Source organism: Ascaphus truei, chromosome 1 (genome assembly GCF_040206685.1).
Source record: "Ascaphus truei isolate aAscTru1 chromosome 1, aAscTru1.hap1, whole genome shotgun sequence".
Lineage (NCBI taxonomy): Eukaryota > Metazoa > Chordata > Amphibia > Anura > Ascaphidae > Ascaphus > Ascaphus truei.
Window position 1 is genome coordinate 109,496,733 of NC_134483.1, and position 21,454 is coordinate 109,518,186.

General features: G+C 41.0%; 1 protein-coding gene across 6 annotated transcripts in view; it reads left to right on the top strand.

Moving 5' to 3' along the window:
- The window catches only part of SLF1 (SMC5/6 complex localization factor 1), a 144,614-nt gene that overhangs the window by 28,175 nt on the left and 94,985 nt on the right, over positions 1-21,454 (top strand). For 4 of the 6 annotated variants that reach the window (XM_075593191.1, XM_075593186.1, XM_075593214.1 and 1 more), the window contains one exon: positions 10,135-10,172. The gene's annotated coding sequence lies outside the window, so the exon portion shown is untranslated. Of the gene's footprint in view, positions 1-10,134; positions 10,309-21,454 lie in introns of those variants that run through there. The other 2 variants (XM_075593202.1, XM_075593208.1) reach the window with 2 other exon arrangements.

Consider the following 21,454-nt stretch of genomic DNA (forward strand, 5'->3'; position numbering starts at 1 on the left):
TCACTCGTGTAATTAAAACAGTATATAGTGTGTATATATATATATATATACTCTAGTAAAAAAGTTTTTTACTAGAGTATATAGATATACACTATATACTGTTTTAATTACACGAGTGACATATTAGAATGAAATAAAATTAACTCCACACACTATATTCACCTCTGACCGTATATACTATAAAGGTCTGCAGTGCGCCTGCAAAAAGGGACTCTTTAGTGTATCTTCCTTGATACACATCTTTAGCTACTTCAACACATCCCTAGGCAGCACGCTTTTTCCAACAAGGGGTTTCTAAGAGCGAGGTTTCCTCCACTATAGTATCCAAATCTAAAAGAGTCTGAATTGCCCACAGACGAGAAGCTAGCGTGGCAAATGCCCTCTTATTAAAGCACTAATGCCTTAAAAAAAAAAAAAAAAAAAAAACGGAACTGATCCGTGTTAATTTCAGCTCAAGGAGCCCGTTGCTCTCAAAGATACTCGCATCTGAAGGGGTTGCCAGTATCTCGGTTCTGTTTTAAAGGTCCAGCGGCACGCAGGGCAGTAGGAAGCAGTAAGGTTTCACATTGTGGCTTTCTATTGGCCCGCAGGACCTTTTTTTAAAATAGACATTTTCTGTGCCCTGCCAGCCTCTTACGATAGATCAAGGGTCCCCAACGTGCCCACCAAGCCTTTTGTGGGTGCCCGTGACTGACAGGCCAACCAGTTGATAATACAGCGTAGATCAGGGGTCTCCTGAAGATAGGTACTTCTACCTCAGTCAGTATTTCCACTGATTGATTCTTGTTCCAATATTTATTCAGGGACAACTAGAAAGTATCATATAGGTCTTTACAGGCAATATTCTAGTGATGAGCGGACTACAGTCATGATGGTAACAATTCACGTTCTTTGTAGTTTTGAGTTCAATACACAGACTGTAAAATGTCCTTATTTCTCTTTTGATCAATTTTTGTGTTTTTTAACCCAGCACATCAGTACTCGGCATTCTGCTCTCAGCAAAAAGAAACGTTTATTTTGAAGATCAATACCCGTATACAAAAATAGTACATAATGACGATGACGTTCAAATAAGTCATAATATCCTCAAAGATGATGGCATAATATTCTGGTCCTGAGTGAAATACTTGGATTTTATCTTAATATCATGAAGTTAAACCTCTCTCTCTCTGTGTTAACCCTCTCACATCCTTCTAGTATAATCCTTCTGTCCTCCTGGTGTAATCCCTCTGTCCTTCACTAACTACTAATTTACTTTAGTAATGATATTTTGGTATGTCCCTGATCTGCAAGTCCTGTTTTAAAAGAATTACGCAGCGGCCTTTAGTAATGATATTTTGGTATGTCCCTGATCTGCAAGTCCTGTTTTAAAAGAATTACGCAGCGGCCTTTAGTAATGATATTTTGGTATGTCCCTGATCTGCAAGTCCTGTTTTAAAAGAATTACGCAGCGGCCTTTAGTAATGATATTTTGGTATGTCCCTGATCTGCAAGTCCTGTTTTAAAAGAATTACGCAGCGGACTTTAGTAATGATATTTTGGTATGTCCCTGATCTGCAAGTCCTGTTTTAAAAGAATTACGCAGCGGCCTTTAGTAATGATATTTTGGTATGTGTGAATCTCAAAAGGTGTTTTTTTTTTTTTTAAACTAAGTGCTGCTAATTGACGAACTGGAACACGCTGATTTATTGGGGAGGGGAGGTGGTCATGTGACTGCTTTAGATGTAGAAAACCAATACCCCCCCGCATCAGCATGATATAGTGAGGCATTTTAAAGTGAGCTTTTAACTGAGAATATATAGTTAGACTACCGTTTGACTAGAGGTGACTTGCGACTGCATCCTTCTGCAAACTCTTCCACACAAGGCAACAAACGGTGAGCTTATATGACCACACTATGCTCCCTGCTGTTTGCCTGCACAACTTAACCCCCCACCCCTTTACAACTTATTTCACTACAACCTCTCCCAACACTGACTACACACAACTAGCTCCTGCACTACTACTAACTCAGCCCACTGCATAGACCCAAGCATTGCAATGGTGAAAAACATTTGCCAAGTAAAGGCACACTCCTGCTGTTTAGTCTGCACACACACTTGGCTCAAAACGGCTCCATGCAGCATTACCTACCTCTGGCATAATGAACCTGCTTTTTACCTCCACTTTGTTCTTTCTCGTGGCCTCATTGAAATGTTATTCTCTCTATCCACTACAAACTCTCCCCTCCTTGCCCACGCCCGACATCACCATTTACCCTGGATTACTCAAAAGCCTTGCACTATCTACTGACTGTTGGTGGAGAACCCTGAAAACCAGCACACCAACCACTGCACACTCAAATGGCAAACATCATAAAGTAACAACTTGCAAACAACTACTCAAATTTCTACTCGTACTATTACTCTCTTTAGCAGGTGATATTGAACCTAACCCAGGCCCTCCCATTACAACTCTGTCCCATACCCCTGAGAATACCTCCTTCAAATTCCAAAAAGGGCTATCTGTCGCCCATATAAATATCCGGAGTCTGCTGCCCAAACTGGATGAACTAAGAGCATGGTGCCTAATGCATAAACCAAAAGCCATCGTTCTTACAGAAACATGGCTAACCCCTAAAACCCCTGATGCACATATTGCCATTCAGGGATACTCCATTTCTAGGAGAGATAGGTCAAAGAGAGGAGGAGGGGTGTTATTTTTTTATTGCAGACACCCTACAATTTACACTGTTAAATTGCCCCCCAAGCCCAACCTCTTTTGAAATCCTAGTTGACAGAATATGCCTCCCCTTTTCTAAGCCCATCTTGCTTGCTGGCATCTACCGCCCCCCTAAAGCCCCTCTACAGTCCCTGACTGATATCACCCAGTTTCTTGGCTCTATTTCCTCTCTGAATGAGAAGAGTGAGCTGCTAGTTCTTGGGGGTTTCAACTTCAATTGGCTTGACCCTAAAAACCACAAAATCCACACACAAATTAAATCGCTTAACCTATCGCAACTCATTTCCCAACCCACACGGACAAACCTGAAATCGCACAACTATTCCTTGCTTGACTGGATTCTCTCCTCAAATCCCATCAGAATCCAATCCTCTGGCATCCTTCCTGACATTTTCTGTGACCATGCAATAGTGTACTGTGTAAGGAAAATTAAACCGCCCCAATCAAGCCCTAAAGTTCTCCTCACTAGAACATTTAAAAACTTTAACCCACAACAGTTTCTGGATGACCTTACCAACTGCCCATGGCACAGATTCGATTTAATTCCCGACCCCGATTCTGCGCTCGACTATTTCCAATCCGAGTTCTTAAAACTCTGCGATACCCATGCTCCACAATGCAAAATAAGGGTACGGGGGGCCCACCTTCCATGGGTTACAACTGACCTTATAGCACTCTACCAGTTCAGGGATGCCTTGTGGAAAAGCTACAAAGTAACTGGCACTAACAAGGATCTCAATCACTACAGATGCATGGGGAACATGTGCACAAGGCAAACAAGGCATGCAAAAGCACAATATTACTCTGACAATCTAGGTTCCTAAGACTTGGTGCCCCAGCAATTGCCAAACCAATTGCTTCCATAGTCAACTCTATCCTGTCTGCAGGCCATATCCCTAAGACCTGTAAAGCTGCCAGAGTTGTCCCAATCTTCAAAAGTGGGGACAAAAACACTGTCTCAAACTACAGGCCAATCTCCCTTCTCTCAATCCTATCCAAAGTCATGGAAAAATGTGTCCACTCCCAATTAAGCGATTACTATACCAAGACAAATTTCCCTAGCCAATTCCAATCTGGCTTTCGCTCCAAACACACTACCGTGACTACCCTGCTAAAAGTTTGCAATGAAATCCAGTGTGGAATGGAACGGGGACAACTCACTGGTGCAGTATTCCTAGATTTTGCAAAGGCTTTTGATACTGTTGATCATGCTATCCTGCTTAACAAACTCCAGAGCTCTGGAATAGGGAAGCATGCTTTAAACTGGTTTCAGTCCTACCTATCAGGTAGAACCCAACATGTGTCCATCTCAGGCTCTAACTCCAACCCCCTGGATATCACCTGTGGTGTACCGCAAGACTCTGTTCTGGGGCCCCTACTCTTCTCAGTGTTCATCAATGATCTTCCCACAGCTTGTCAGGAAGCCTCAATACACATGTATGCAGATGACACAATCCTATATGCACACAGCCATAGCGTCTCCGACCTTCAACACATACTTCAGTCTGACTTTTTGAGACTCGAAAAATGGATTTCCCAAAACAACTGTTTTTAAACACTGACAAGACTGTAACAATGGTGTTTGGGACCAAGACTAAATTTTTAAAGCTTCCAGCGACTGAGCTCCAGATTAGAACCAACACTAACACCACCCTAACCCCTGTCACTAGTTTTAAATACCTGGGCATATGGTTTGACTCCCAGTTAACATTCGGGATGCACATTGATATCCTGACAAACAAGACCTATGCCAAACTAGGTGTACTTTACAGGAACAAATCCTCCCTAAGTCTCCTGGTCAGAAAGCGTATCGCACAGCAGATGCTAATGCCAATTATTGACTATGGAGACATAGTATATGGCTCGGCACCTCAAACCAACCTTAGCAAACTTGACACCCTCTACAATTCAATTTGTCGTTTTGTTCTCCAATGCAACTATAACACACATCACTGCGAAATGCTCAAAGAACTAGATTGGTCATCACTCGAGTCTAGGCGCAAAGTTCACCTTTCCTGTCTTGCCTTCAAATTCTTTATGGGCAAGCTACCCAGCTACCTGAACAAGCTCCTCACCCCTACCACATGCAGCACCTATCATCTGAGATCAGACTCCAAAAGACTGTTCATGGTCCCAAGGCTCAACAAAGTATCCGGCCGTTCCTCCTTCTCTTACCGTGCACCCCAAAACTGGAACAACCTACCAGAGACTGTCACATCCACCACCAGTTTAAGATCTTTCAAATCTAAGGCTGTCACACATTTTAATCTGGTCTGTAAATGTTTCATACGTCCATAATATATATTATCTTTAACTGTGCATGCAATGTCTTGTATAGAATGTATACCCTGTTAATTTATGTAACTGTATTTGTAACCATGTATTATTTGTCTTAACTCTGTGCCCAGGACATACTTGAAAACGAGAGGTAACTCTCAATGTATTGCTTCCTGTTAAAATATTTTATAAATAAATACACACTGCTGGATATTTATACTGATAATATCCCTTAGCAAGAGCTGACTATCACTAATTCTATTACCAGATATGGTACCAAGTACCTTTCAGAACACACTAGGCCATTTAACATGATGTCATAGCTGATCAGGAATGACCCACCTTTCATACAAAGGTGATTACCTCAAGATAGCACAGTAACTGTCTCAGCTGGCCTTTCCCCCGACATCTCAAGACAGTCATATGACCTTCCTATCTATCCATGTCTTCTGCTTGTTAAAATAAGTTAGCCACACCTCTCTTACGTAAAATACTTAATTTGTATCTGAATCTACAGAAGATTTTGACATTATCCCATGTAAGAAGATCTTCAGAACTCATTCTAATGTCAGAATAAATTATACACACTTCCCATTCTTCCTAAAATAGGCTTCCAACTATTGTCTTATCAGTCATATTCCTAATTTTAGAGAGAAATACAATTTCTTACACAGACATTTTTGTCCTTTGCTGTTATCTATTCATGCTATAACAATGTTGTCACAGGAGATCAGGTATTTATAAAAAAATTTTTACCGGGATCATTCACTGAGCAAAACAAGATATCAAAACAAATTGTCATTTATTCCATAGAAACAGACGTACACACAATGGGTTACAAATTACAGAAGAAAACACGGTTACTGGAGGTCTGGGCTAAAAAAAACTAGACTTTTCTACGTGAAATAAGAGGTAAAACAAAGTCTTTAGGTTGACTGAGACTTGTCCCGAAATGTCATGGACCTAAAATTGGCATGAAGTTCCTGACGCCACCGCTGTATCTGCTCCGGAGCTGCCAAAATCCCTTGTCCGTGAGATAGTACTAAACGTTCTGGTACTCTTTGCGGCTTGCAATCCCAGCCATGACCGCTACGTTCTATTCTCAGAAATTGGCCCCGAAAAGTGAGACTTAAGAAAATGTATTGCCTTGAAATTTCTGAAGCCGGCTCGCTGGTCTTTCTCTCAGACCATCTTTTGGTGATTTTGAATTTGCCGCTGCTGTCTTGGCGCTTAGAATCTGAGTGAATCTCTAGACCGGATTGGCTGCTGGCTTATAGTATTTCAGCTTCATTCATGAAATAGTTAAGCCAATTCGAGCGAGGGAGAAATCCTACCAGCCAATCAGAGCGTTGCCAGTCTAAGCTGGACAAGCACGGATTCTGAATCTGACATTGGCATGCACCAACCTGGCACTTTTGCCACTTGTCGGTCAGAAGCTACCTGCTGAGTTAGGCTCCTCATAGTCTGGCTTGGAGCAAATGGTGGTCCGAGGACTCCCATTCATCCGAGGACGTGAGTACTTGAGCCCAGCCCCGGTGCCCAAATGGCTTTCACACCATGGCAACTTCTGAGGCTTTTATGTCTGGGACCCAAGCAGACTTGGTGGCACCAAGCTTGGTAGCCACATGGTCTCTTGGAACCATAGACCTGGAAGTCCCCAGCTCATAATACCGTACACAAGCATATGTACTATTAAAACACTAAGAAAAAATATGGGAAAAAAATATTTTGTTTCAAAGTCCCAAAATAGAATGAAAAAACGCTTAGATTTATTCTCAGGGCTGTATCTCATTCCCTTCTTGAAAATTGGACTTAGGTTTCATAAAAACGCTTGTGTATATATGTATATATGTGTATGTATGTAATGAATGTATGTATGTATGTATATTTCTAGTACCCCCAGGTTGTGGGTGATCAGGGCATTAACTGGGCATCCCCCCTTATACTAGGGACCCCTTTACCGTTGCAAGGATGCCACACATCCATTTTCCTTTCTGGTCTGTGCTGAAGCAGGGAATTCTAGCGGTGAGTCGCGCAAGCATTTTCGAGGGGAGATTTTGCCAGAGCAATGTGTCTCAATGTATCTGAGAATCTGACCTGATTCCCAGGTACATTTTTAGGGTATCCAGCAACTCTGGAGCCCCTCTACTTAGACATATTCTGACAAAACTTTCTCCGTAAACACCCCCCCCCCCTCATCTCCCCCAACCTCATCCCCCCTTGAAACGCATAGCCTAGCAATCTCTGCTTGCTGGCACCCCTGGAACGGTAAAACACAGACACTTCTTTATTGTCGCACAATTACATACATTGCAGATACAATAAGCAGGTTCAAGGGCTGATACTCTAAAACCCCAAATATGGATTAGAGGTAACAAGCCGGGCATAATACCTTTTATCGATGGCCTATTTATCCCCTCACCGTCACAAATGCCTCTCAATAGTTTTAAATCTAGACATCCTTGTTAGATTTCTACTCCTACCATCAATCGCTGTTCTGACAAACTCCCTTATTCAAGACTGATTTAACTATTCATTGTATCCTAACTTAATTTTTATTATCCCACAAATATTTTAATGACACTTCTTGTCAAACTGATTTAACTGTCTGACTACTTTCCACATTCCAAACTTTTATGACATTGTATTTTTCTTACATTTTCTCGGCTATTCCTAGAATTAACTATTTAGGTGCTAGCTATACAGTTGGTGTGAATACAGACAACATGGCGTCTTTGCTGTTCAGTTTGAAATCGTCCTTCATCTCCAACACGTCGATCGTGAGCTACCAGTAGCTCTCCATAGTGCCGCTGATAGCTGCTGCGTTCCTCTCTCGTGCCGGTCCGCAGCCCTACTGCCACATCCTCAAGTGGGACCGGCACGGTACTGGAGGCTTCCCACTTAGTGAAGTGCAATGAGTGCGTGTGTATTAATTGGTTGGTGCCCACCACTCTCCTGAACTCTCAAGTGTGCCCTTAGGCACATAAAGGTTGAGGACACCTGCGATAGTTGGTGTCCAAAGCTGAAATCACCATGCTTCAGCTCCAGACACGCCCTTCATTAAACCTAATAAAAAAATAAACCCAAAAGGTATATCCACTTTTTGGCGTGCCCTGCGATTTAGATACTAAACATGGGTACTCGTTCTTCTGAGAAACAGTGACATGACCACGAGTACCAGAGGGGCACTACAAGGGTTAAATCATAGAATCTTACAGGAAACCAAGAAAAAAGTGGGCCATTGATGTGGTTGCTGTTTTTAATAATGTTTCTTGGTGGTTTGCTAGTAGGTACTCTGCTGCTTACAATCTTGTGCTTTACGCACCTATAACAGTATTTTTTATCCGTTTTATTTATTTTTTTGCGGGCCAAAACGTTTATTTTTTTTTCTTCATGTTTTATGATATTGTTAGTATTATTAACACTGTTAAACACGGTAAAATTATTAGTGAGTACACGCATGTTTAAAGCTGCAGTCCAGGGAATGTCCTCCAGTGCTTGTACTCAGTCTATCAACCCAACCAGATGGACTCAGTGGACATTGTAATACTTTTCGTAATATCAGTATTGTACTGTGGTTTTTGGCTGGAGCTACTATTTCTCTGTTTTTTTAATATCCTACATGTGTCCTTCTTCTTCTTCTCTCTCCTTTTTTTTTTTTATAAATCCGTTCTATGAGAAAATACTTGTAGCATTTTTTCCCATTTAAAAACACCTCTAGTACACCTCTGTAGTATTTGTGAAGTGGCTGCAGCGGAGTATTAGCGCTCAAAGTGATACTGCCGTCTGACAACTCTGCCGGCTATTGGACACACTTCAGAATGACTTAACCACGCCTCCAAGTATATATTTTAATATTTACAATATTCTCCACTGTTCAATAAGGGGCTTTTGTGTTTACGTATGTATTCTCACATTTGAATACATAAGTCTCAAGAATAATCGCTTTATCTCCCTATCATACTAACATATATTTAATTAGGAGAATGCACATTAGGGGGTTCCTAGGGGGCTGTTGGATCTTCAACAACAACCTCCACATTTGGTTTGTCTGTGTTCACATTAACCCCTGTGCACCCCTAATTACTTAATTATTTTGCAGAGCGGGTGAACCTCTCTTTTGTTTCTCTGAAATAAAAATGAAAAAACGGCAGCTTGAATTGCTGCTTTAACATTGATACATCTGTTCGCTTGGAGTGTTTCACACCCTAGCTGCCGCTGCCAGGGTTTTCCAGCAACTCCGTGCAGAGCAATGCAAAGTTTAGGCATGACTTTGAAACACGGGTTTATTATAATTGGAGTGTTGTTGAAGTTTTACGGAGTGCTTGAGACCATTGCATGGGTCTTCAATTGTGTGCTACAGTAGGTGGCTCCTCTTGTCAATCATTTGATTATTAAAAGACTGTTGTTTTTATTTTAACTCTAACTGTATTACTACAGTGTTGACCTACCTGCTCTAGTTTATATAAAATGTAAAATACAGAGCTTTGCCCAACTGTCCAGAATTTATTTTTTAGGCTAAGGCCCCGCTGCCTCGGACCATGGAGAGGCACTTGAAGCTATTTGCGGTCCGTAGGGAGCATTTTTGCGAGCGGGTGGGGGGGGGGGGGGGGAGGCGTGGCCAAGTGTGGCCAAGTGTGTGTGTGTGTGTGTGTGTGTGTGTGTGTGTTGTAACTACGTGTTGTAACTGCTGTTTGCAAGTTTGAAGTTTTCCCTGTTCCTGGTTTTAAAATGATGTCCTCCCATTGGCTATCACTAGCTGGCTTGCCATTGGTTGATGGGAGCCAGTCTGTGATTGGCTCCCTCGCGCACCATGTGACACGTCGCCGCACGGGAACACGATCCTCGTGTATCTCCTGCTGGCTGACGCGTCACAGCAAGTAGTCAGCTGTGCAGTGAGGAGAGACTGGGACTGGCTCGGGAGGCTACAAGGAAATGGGGAGTAGCGCTCATGTGGCCGCGCGCGCCGCCGGACGCAGCGGGACCCAGCCTTTCGTTTTAATTAGAACGATATACTGTATATGGTTGTTAAAAATACACAGGATTTTTACCCTTCAATATCTGTGTGTATTAACATATATGTGCATAGATATATAAATGTAATTATGTACCTAATAATAATATATATATTTTCAGGTAACACTGTGGAAGTGGCAAGAAAAGAATGAAACGAAGTGAGTACCTGTTTATTTAGCAAATACATGGATTGCAGATTATTTTCTCCATGGTAAATTCCTCTGGAATACGTGACTGACCATGTTTGCGCCATAGGGATACAAATACAGAATGTCCTAATGTAAGTGACTTCAGGTGAGTGTTGTAAGAGACACTAACGTGCCAGTACTTATGACCGTTGCGGCATATGACACGAGAGAGCAAGTTAAATGAAAGTTATGATCCTTTTCAAACATTACAATTTGGCAAATACGGATTTAGGGCTCTGACATACAGTACAACGTTATGATTTCTGGTTTAGCAATAAATACACCACAAATGGTTGTATTATGTTGTATTTGGGATACAACTTTTAACGGTCTTGATTTTTTTTTTTTTTTTAACCGTTGTCCTACAGTATGATTTGGGATTTAATGGTTAAGGTGTTGAGCGCAGGATTCTTGGTCGGAGACCGTAACTCTGCAATCCACCTCCTGACTTTCAGGTTCATTGTAATGGATCTCCGAAGCACAGGTGACTGGAACAACCAGCAGTCGTCCCCTTTAAATTCATGATGCGTAACATCCTCTGAGCTGGGTCTCTATACACACTGGCATCATATATTGTGCTGTAGTCACATCTCTAAAAGAGAAGTGCACCAAACTAGAACTGCTGAGTCTGCAAAAAGGTTAAGACTCCTAAAAAATAGAGTAATAAAAAGTTACTTTTATTGTATACAAAAAGTAGAGACATGTCATAGATCAAAAAGCCTGAATGGTTTTAACGTGTTACATGCCATTCTCAAGGTCCTGATACAGACAGATATGACGTCATAAATAGACAGTATATGTCGTCTCAAATAATAATTACACTAATATTTAGACCCTTGTATTTTAGAGGAATACACTCCAATCACATTTCCTATTGATCCGTTTGAAAAATTATGTAATCAAATCTCTTTGCATTGATCTAACTATATATCATCCCATGTTCTATGGCAGGTGTGCGCAAACGGGGGGGCACGTGAGAATTTTCTTGGGGGGCGTAGCGGTTGCAGAGGTCCCACGCTCTTCCCCAAAGCAATCAAATTAAATGCCGGGGAGCGCGTGAGGCCTCTTTAACTTGCTTACCCTCTCTCCGACGGCTTCGGGTGATGTGTCATCATGGCAACACTGGGTCATGTCACATGACCCCGCTGCATCATTTGACGTCGGATAACAGGTAGGGGGTGCATGGCCACAAGTTTGCGCAGCCCTGTTTTATGGGGTAAGTTTTTTCAAAGTCAAAATTTTAGCTGACAAGGGGACAAATGTTCAGTTTGGTGAAAATCTACTTGTATCACACGATCCAGGGGGAGCATAGGGAGAAAAAACATAAAAAAGCTCTAAGTGTAGATGTATAAACAGTGCTGAAAGTGTCTCTATAAAACCTGGCTCCTGCGTTATTCCTACTCACAAGAAGATGATGTTTTTCAGGCAATTGAGATTAATAAACTGATAGATGTGTGTCACTGGCTTTCAAACTCCACGGGATATACCTCAGCGAGAGGGGAAGAGAGAAACACACATAGTACAGCTCTGACGAAAAAAATGACCCTTTATCAAAAATCAATAAAATGCACACTTACAGTGTTTCAAAATGAAAACAGCATTTGTAGCTATAAAAGCTATTTGACGCGGCTTGGATGAAGGTAAACACCGTCTCTCACCACACCGTCCCCGTCTGGAGCTCCGATCACCCCCTCTGTGTGCAGGCGGTGCTGCTTCGCTTCCGGTCGCGGAACAGTGTCGTCACTTCCGGTCGCGGCACGGATCGTCGGTGCGTATGTGGAGTACCCAGGAGTCCTCTTCCCCAGCAGCGTCACGTTGTAGGTGGTACAGCTCTACGCGTTTCGCCTGTTCATTGGATCGGCTTCCTCAGGAGCGAAACACAGAGGGGGTGATCGGATCGGAGCTCCAGACGGGGACGGTGTGGTGAGAGACGGTGTTTACCTTCATCCAAGCCGCGTCATATAGCTTTTATAGCTGCAAATGCTGTTTTCATTTTGAAACACTGTAAGTGTGCATTTTATTGATTTTTGATAAAGGGTAATTTTTTTTCGTCAGAGCTGTACTATGTGTGTTTCTCTCTTCCCCTCTTGCTGAGGTATATCCCGTGGAGTTTGAAAGCCAGTGACACACATCTATCAGTTTATTAATCTCAATTGCCTGAAAAACATAATTTTCTTGTGAGTAGGAATAACGCAGGAGCCAAGTTTTATAGAGACACTTTCAGCACTGTTTATACATCTGCACTTAGAGCTTTTTTATGTTTTTTCTCCCTATGCTCCCCCTGGATCGTGTGATACAAGTTCTACTCTTTGGGCATAAGTGAAAACAACCCCACCAGAGGGTTGAAGCAGAGGGAGTATTACATTTATTTAAATTTTCACTTGTGAGTCATTTTATTGCACTTCTAGATCACATCTTGTCACTTGATATATTGAGGACGTAGCGCCTTTTTTTACACCTTTTTGCTGCACAATTGGTGAAAATGTACTGCCATGGGATTATCCCTTGCTCGTTCTGTGCCTATATACAGCTCAACCCCGCTATCGCACGATCCGCTACAACGCGGATCCACTTATAACGTGGTCAGAACGTGGCTCCCATTTTTTCCCCCCAAAGTAACATACATGCTACACAGACACACAGAGCATGACTACAGCATACCCTGGTTGGTAACACATTGTTCAATAGCATGACACAAACTTTAATAGCAGAGAGAGAACTACATGTGCAGTGTCCTTCCTATGCTGCTTCTAATAAGTGGGAATATAGCTTTAATGTATACAAAAGGTGGATACCGCTCAGCCTCAAATACTGATAATGTACTAGAGGGGTGCTCAGGAAATGTGCATAACATATATACAGGCAAGAGAAAGAATCCCTATAGAAAGCACTCTTCCTCCACTAATTTTAATGATTATAAGACAACTGAGAGAAAAACAAAGAAATATACTTATTAAAACCTAATTGATGCTGGGTGCTATATTGATATCTGCTTAAAGCTGCCTGGCAACCTCTGTGGTATCAAGGATCCCAAGTTATTGCAGCAGTGATGATACTTTCCAAAAAACTACCTCGCAGCAAAACTGGATGGTTTTGATGTGTAATAGGTATCACATACCAACTAAGAATAATATCTTCTATCACACACAGACTGTTATTAGTAGCCTACTTAAGATGCATAGACATCTCCTAGTATGAGGAGAAACTGGTTATTGCAGCAGTTACAATGTTTGAACATTCTAAGTGGCAAACTGAGCAGATCAAATGATTATTGGTAGCCTACTTTAGCTGTTTAGACATCTCCTTAGTATGAGGAGATACTGGTTATTACAGCAGTAACAATGTTGAAACATAAGTGGCAAACTGTAAGTAAATCAAATGATTATTAGTAGCATATTTTAACTGTATAAATATCTCCTAGTTTAGAGATGCTAGTCAGCAATGGCAATGTTGAAGACATACTAAGTGGCAACATATCGTATAACTTGTGCGTAGCGTTTTGTAATCTGCATTAAACACAATCTGAGCACTCTGAACACTGAGCCGTAACGCCCGTGCTGCAGATTGATATCGGGGTGGGGGGTGGTGTAAGGGGGGAGAGAAACACAAACACGCACACCTGCAGTGTCTCAATGCAGATATCCAAGTTGTGAGAGCTGCCCAACTCCCCACGATATGGCTTCAAAGCATCATGGGCACTGTAGTTCTTTGCCTGCTAACTATTCTCTTACTGGTTAGTGATCACGTGATGTCACTGGAGCCGGGGATTAGTGCGTTGCAATATGTATAAATTACTTCAAGAGGGTGTATTTGTCACTTTTTTAGATCTTTCCGGGTAAACCCCGACATCTGAGGCAGCAGCCCAAGCAGTTTCTTTTCATAATATGCCCATTTTTTTAATCAAACGAGTATGAAATGTGAACCCTCGGTATAGGTACAAATAAAGTTACATCTACCTTTTTAATGTTTGCAGTTTTATTTTTTAACAAGCGTGTATTTCTAGGTATTCTACCCACTTCTTCCTTATTTTTCTAAATCGTTTTGGTAAGGTAATTGTATGCTATAAATCTACCAGCTAACTCCTCAGGTTACACTGTATTTCCTCTGCGTCCACATGGCATCAGACACTAGTGGGACTAACTCTCTTAGGGATAAAAGAAAACGGCATCTGAGTTATATAACTCCTCCTCTTCTCTCGACACCTCGCCCCCCCTAATGCCAGTTTCTTGTCCTATGGGATGAGGGTTGTTTGGACATCCAGAGTGCTGTCCAAAGGGGGCCTAAGAGGCTTTTGCCCCCTCCCAAGTGAGTTCTTAAAGGTTTGGATGGAATCAGACAAGTGCTCTGTGTTTGTATCTTTTGCACCGACTTTCCCTACTTCATCATAGCTCACAATAGATGCTGACGAGGATCCCAAATTTGACCCCGGGGAGGAAGATAGACCTAAAAAGTCTGTATCTAAGCAACAGCAGAGGTTTTTCTGTATCTTGTAACTAAAAATGACCCCTGCCTATGCTATGAATGTATAAAGAAAATTACGGCAGAAGAAGCACCTTCACAAATGTGTGGATTTCTTCAGTTGGATTAAGGAGTCACAAATCCACACCTAAGAAGAACAACGCTCAAAAACGGTTAAAAGATCTGAGTGCTGGTAGGAAGGACATGGTCTTTTTAAAATAGATCTCCTTGAAAAGCTACTAAAGAATTTAAGAAGAGTTTTCAAAATTAAAGAGAAGAATAGATCCTTTCCTGTCCATCTAGGATTGAATCTGTAAAGAATGTGAATCCCCAGACAAGTGTTCTTCAATGCCTACAAAGTTTTATGTTATTTCCCTTTGCAGGTGGAGAACTTCAAGCATGGGAAATGGTCCTGAAAGTAGATATGGCAGTTGCAAAGCTTTCAAAGAAGGCGACTTTGCCCTTGCATGATGGTGCCTCGTTCAAAGATCTAAGGGACAGACGTATGGATTCGCCGCTCAGGAAGCAACATTCACTTATGACCACTTTGTTTCAGCCGGCTATTTCTATGACTTTCTAGAACGGTGAAGATCTGGAATGAAAAGCTGGAGGCAGAATTAGATGCTCGCTTAACTAGGAAGAAATTGATTAAAGATTTTAATTAACAATGCAGTAAATTTACCATATCAAAATGTCCAGCAGATTCAGCCAAAGCTGTGCCATAAGACGGGCAATTCAAGAATTCTTGGGCAACAAGGCAATTGCAGTGGTTCCCAAGCAACCGGAAAAACATGGAATCTATTTTTACCTGTTTGTAGTCCCTGAAGCTACAGAGTGGTCCTATATTTCAAAGAGGTGATTCGTTGGCTTCAGGAAGGGCATTTCTAAATGGACTCTCTTCATTCAGCCCTCAATGTCTATAGGAAGGGGATTACATGGCGCGATAGACCTTAGCTTAGGAACACCACAAATTGCTTGGGTTTTTCTTCAAGGGTAGTCATTTTTCAGTTTCAAGCATTACCTTTCAAGATCATGACAGGTCCCTGAACCTTCCCGAAAGTAATGTACACACTAGTTGCCCATCTCCATCAACTGGGCATGTGCGTACTACCTTAACTGGGCAACTGGCTCAGAACTGCGACAAGCATTCAAGCATGTTCAGAAAGTTCTGTCTACCATGCAAGATCATGGATGGATTATAAATATCGAAAAGAGTACCTTATTACTATCACAAAAGATTTTTGGGAGTGAAATATCAACACTCAAGAGTCAATGGTTTAGCTCCCACTAGACAAGATAAGGAAGATATGCAAGGAGGTAAAACAGTTTCTAAAAACAGCCAATCTGTAAGCTAGTGGCATACAAACAAGGAAGCACTTTAAGTCCAACGGCCCCCCAAAAAAGTTGGCAAGCTGCTGGGAAACAACTGACTGCATTATTGGAGATGCATATTCCAGGTCAAGAAAACATAGAAGCAGACACGACATACATCCAGAAAATTGTCCTTGTCTCCGCAGGTGTTCCAACAAATCTGCCAACACTAGAAATAGTTAAAACCAGAGACAGAACATGAAACACAGACAGAGCCCTGTGCTTGATTGCGACAAATCTAATACAGAGTGCTTTTCCTGGTATTATACAGGTTAATAAGAGCTTCAATCAGACTTAGAATTATGCAACTAATTTTGACAGATTTATTATAAATCATTCTTACTGGTAATGTACAGGTTATTAAGAATTTATATTAGTGTTAGGACCCTTGAGATGTGGTCTGCCTTGGAGGGGCTCAAGGGCTTACAACACGTTGGCCAAAGAGTTCAACTAAAAGACCATTTTATTAAAAAGATATATATATATATATATATATAATTAGGCACTGTACCATGTATCTGTGTCATTGGATGTAGCACTGGGCTCTGTCTGTGTTTCATGTTCTGTCTCTGGTTTTAAATATATATTGCCATGCTCAGTATCACTCCTCTTTGACATACATACATACATACATACATATATATATATATATATATATATATATATATATATATATATATGTATGTATGTTGTGGGGGTTCAATATGAGCTTATAGTGGTCCTGTATGTTTTGCAACACTAGAAATAGACCTGATGGCTTCAAGGAGGAATACAAAACTCCCACTCTACTGCACAAGAGTCCTAGATCCAAGGGCGTTGACTTTAAATGCCATGAATTTTTTGGGGGGGCGTCAACTTATTCCCACCATTTGAAATGATTCAAAGCGTGCTCTCAAAAGTAAAGAGAGACAGTGCATTTCTGATCATGATTGTATCGGTATGGCCAAGAAGGCAATGTTATGCAGATCTTGTCAACGGGTATTGGAAGCTTTCAATGGTCAGATCTGCTTTGCTTTCCCAAGGGCCACTATTTCATCCAAATCGAAAAGTGTCTTTATCTGACAGCATGAAATTTTAAAGGTGGCCCTAATAAAACTGGGCCTGGAGCATATTATTGCGACCATCTACCACAAGCTCTGGAATATATTTTGGTCCTGGTATTTTACTAACCAGATTACGCCTGTCCAGGTCTCAATGTCTCGTTAAAAATTTTGAAAAACAATTTTACAAAGAGGCTCAAATGTTCCTCCAGTAAGGTAGAAATGGCAGCCCTAGAAGGCTTTTAAAAAAAAAAAAAAAAAAAAAAAAAAAAACATCCATTGCTTACAATGGCCTAATAGTTGGGTTTGAAATTTCTATGATAAAACCACATATTTGAGCTCCAAATCTTGCATGGCACTTAAATTTAGTGCCATGCCATAAAAAAAATGAAAAGAGGAGGAGTTTTATATACCCCAAATGCTGCTTTCTTCTTCTCCTATCCCTATGATGGGACTAGAGCATTGGTGGGCAACAGGCGACCCTCAGGCGTTACCTGCGGCTCTCAACTGCTTACCACCTCAGCAATCTGCTCTCTGTCTCTCCCCAATGCAGAGGGATAAAAATATTGCTGGTGTGAATCGTAGCGTCTTTCCACTCCCTTGTGCTGCTTAATGACATCGCTAAGCACTAGTTCCCAGTGTAAGGAGAGGAATGGGACAGTATTCATCAAGGAGCCAGAATTAAAAAAGTGACTGGAGGGGAGAAGCTCATATACATTATATACAAGACATTGAATGCACAGTTAAAGATAATATATGTTCTGGGCTTATTTAACGGTTACAGACCAGATTAAAATGTGAGATCGCTTTAGTTTTGAAGAACGTAGACTGGTGGCGGTGGAGAGTCTCCAGTAGATTGTTCCAGTTGTTGGGTGCACGGTAAGAGGAGTGGCCGGATACTTTGTTGAACCTTGGAACCATGAACAGTCTTTGGCGTCAGATCTTATATGATAAGTGCTGCATGTGGTAGGGGTGAGGAGCTTGTTCAGATAGACAGGTAGCTTGCCCAGAAAGTATTTGAAGGCAAGACAAGAAAGATGAAGTTTGCGCCTAGCCTCAAGGGATCGCCAATTTAGTTCTTTGAGCATTTCACAGTGATGTGTGTTGTAGTTGCATTGGAGGGGATGGACAACGCGGCATATTGAATTGTAGAGGGTATAAAGTTTGCTAATGTGAGTTTGGGGTTTTGTGCCTTATACTATGCCCCCATAGTCTATAATTGGCATCAGCATCTGCTGTGCGATACGCTTTCTGACCAGCAGATTTAGGGAGGATTTGTTCCTATAAAGTACACCTAGTTTGGCATAGGTTTTGGATGTCAGGGTATCAATATCATAAGAAAAATGTCTCCCTATTCCTAGGTTTGTGATACATAATCTAAGTCTGCAACATTGTCATTTTAGGGATATTGCATTTTACGTGGTGAGGATGTGCTGATTCAAAATGCAATACTGAATGAAAGGTCATAGGTTTTCGGTACAAAAAGGTACGAAGTGGTTACATTTTTATACCGATATTGATGTTTGGTAAGCGAACAACATCGGTAGTTTAGTGTAATGAAAAACCTCAAATTATGATTAATATATGTATATAATCATAGTCATTCTGATTCAGTATCAGGCCAAAGTAGAACCACATCTTCTATATATCTTTCACTCAATCAAATAAAAGATGGAAAAGGGTTCGTGGTAGGCCAAATATATTGTTTTTCAAAATACCCAACATAAAGGTTTGCAAAATATGGGGCCATAGCTGACCCTCATAGCAATACCATTAACCTAAAATTGATGGTTGAACCGGAATTTTTTTTGTCAGAACCAGCTGCAATAGTTCCAGTATAAAAACTGAAGACTAGTTTCTATCCTTCCATATTATTGTCATAAACTCTAAAGTTTTTGGGTGAGAAATATTTGTGTATAGTGCCTCCATATCAAATGTACAGAGGAATATACAGAGGAGTACAGAGGAGTATATCCTGAGTGGCCACTGTTTTTAATTTATCAATGATTTGCATAGAATCACATACATCTTGGTAGACCTAATACTCCATAGTAGAGGTATAGGTCTATGTATTGTGATACAGGTTCCAATAAACCTATACCAGCTACTATAGGCTGACTCAAGGGAGGAAAAACAAGTGTATGTACCCTTAAAAATAGGTAAAATAGGATGTAGTACTCGCTAACTCGCATATTATCTGCCATTTTAGTAGTTACCTATTTATTTTCCATAGCTCCAAGTAATGCATCAATCTGGATTGTAATCCTATTTGTAGGATCTGCTGGTAAAGGGGAATAATATTGCACTTTCTTAACACATTCTGCAAATCTGTGGTGTTGAGTATCAACAATCCCTCCACCCCCCTCGATAAGCTTTTTTGAGAATAATCAATTTGTCGTTCTGTAAATGTTTAAGGGAAGCCCTCTTTTGACTTGTTCATTCTCAGGCTTCAGAAAGTTAGATCCAGAACTCCTATTTTTATGGAAGTGTCTATCTCTCGAAACATCACCTTCTCAAAGGTGCACTATCGTGGATATACTAGCCATCTTCAACGTGATAACATTTAAGTTGAAGGTTCCTACAAAATGTAAAGGCATCCTTGTTCAAAAGAGTAATATCACAACGTTTTGGAATAAATGATCATCTATTTTGTAAAAGTCCAATTTTATCAAGTGTAAGGATCATATGTGACAAATTTAGTACATTTTGAATTGGCTCCTTGGAGTTGCGTCTTGGTAGTGGATAGTTCCGACTTCTCTTGTGGTGATGGTCTCTGACTTGCTAGCATTGGTAAAGTTTCTAGTGGTTCGGTCGATTTGCAATTCTTATCCTATTAAGTCATCTCGGCACTCGTCGTTTCTTAATAAATGGTCCATTTTTAGATTTTCACAGTGACTCGCCACTAGAAGAAAACATTTTTTTGTTTAACCGTGTCCAATTATAAACAGCATTATTCTTTTAGTCCTATTTAATAATTTTGAATTTACTTTTTTCTTCTGTAATAAAAGTTGATTTTTACGTGTATAAATATATTCATTGTGCCGTTAATTTGTAAAAAAAAAATTTTTTTAATTTTTTTGTACCTGAGCTGTTAATGCAAACTCTTTGCAGTATAGATTCTTCTAACTAATTTATTTTAATACTTCATAGCTTCAATAATGAGCAGCATGAAATCCATACTTCAGTCATTTAAGATGGCTTTCCATTTATCCAAAAATGTCGTCAATCCCAAATGCTTGGGGTTTGTTTAGCCCTATTCCCCTAGGGCAGTGTTTCCCAACTGGGCTTCCGTGACACGCTGGGGTTCCGTGAGAGCATCAAAAGTGTTCCGCGGGATTTCCCCGATCTCCCAGAGCAGGGCTGCTGTTAAAAGGCTGTGTAGTTTCCTCCATCCTGATTGGCTGCATTACTCAGTAGCAGCTAATCAGGAGGAAGTGTCAGGAGACTGCGGGGTGTGGCCAAGCAGAGGAGGAAGCAGCATGGGCTGTAGAGAAGAGGTGGGGCTGTGTCTATGTCCTGTGTGTATTTGTTCTGTTTTGGTGTGTGTGTGTTTCTGTTACTGTCCAGTTGTGTGTATTTTTCTGTCACTGTCCAATTGTGTGTGTTTTTCTGTTACTGTCCAATTGTGTGTGTTTTTCTGTTACTGTCCAGTTGTGTGTGTTTTTCTGTTACTGTCCTGGTGTGTGTGTGTGTGTTTTCTGTGACTCCCATGTCCCCCTCTGACTTTCCTGCCCCCTCTCTGACTTGTCTGTGTCTCTCCTGTGACTCTTTCTCTCTGTTCTGTGTTTTTTTGTGACCTGGTCCTGTTGTAGGGGTGCCTCAGCAACTGAGCACAGTGTTTAGGGGGGGTGGGGGGCGGGGGGAAGGTTGATAACCACTGCCCCAGGGATCAATGTTTGTTCCCAAAACAGACAATGACTGAGAATGTAATGTGCAATTAATTTTTTTTTAGTGGTCTCATTACACCATTTACTTATTAGCCTTTTAAATTTGCAATGCACAGTATAGGTATCCCACTCTTCATTTGGTGTCCCATAGCAGCTAATTTGCTTCTTTGTCTGTATGTGGCACACCACCGTTTTAGGTTTGGGCTACTACTCACCCTGACAAAGCTGCTGTAATCCATATTGTGGCCTATTTGAGACAGTAACCATGCATTTCCAGACAATTGTCATGTTTCAGGAAGAAAAATATGCCTGTCTTAAAGTGTTTAATTCAGCAACTATTTCTGAAGTGTTTTAAGATTTTAATTCACTAAATTACAAATTAGAGCAGTGCTGCATTTTTAGACATTTATTTCCTGCAAATGAACCACTTTTTGTGTAATTTACAGTAGCTACTCACAAACCCATATTGGAATAACCGTAAAGTTTGTTAGCATTT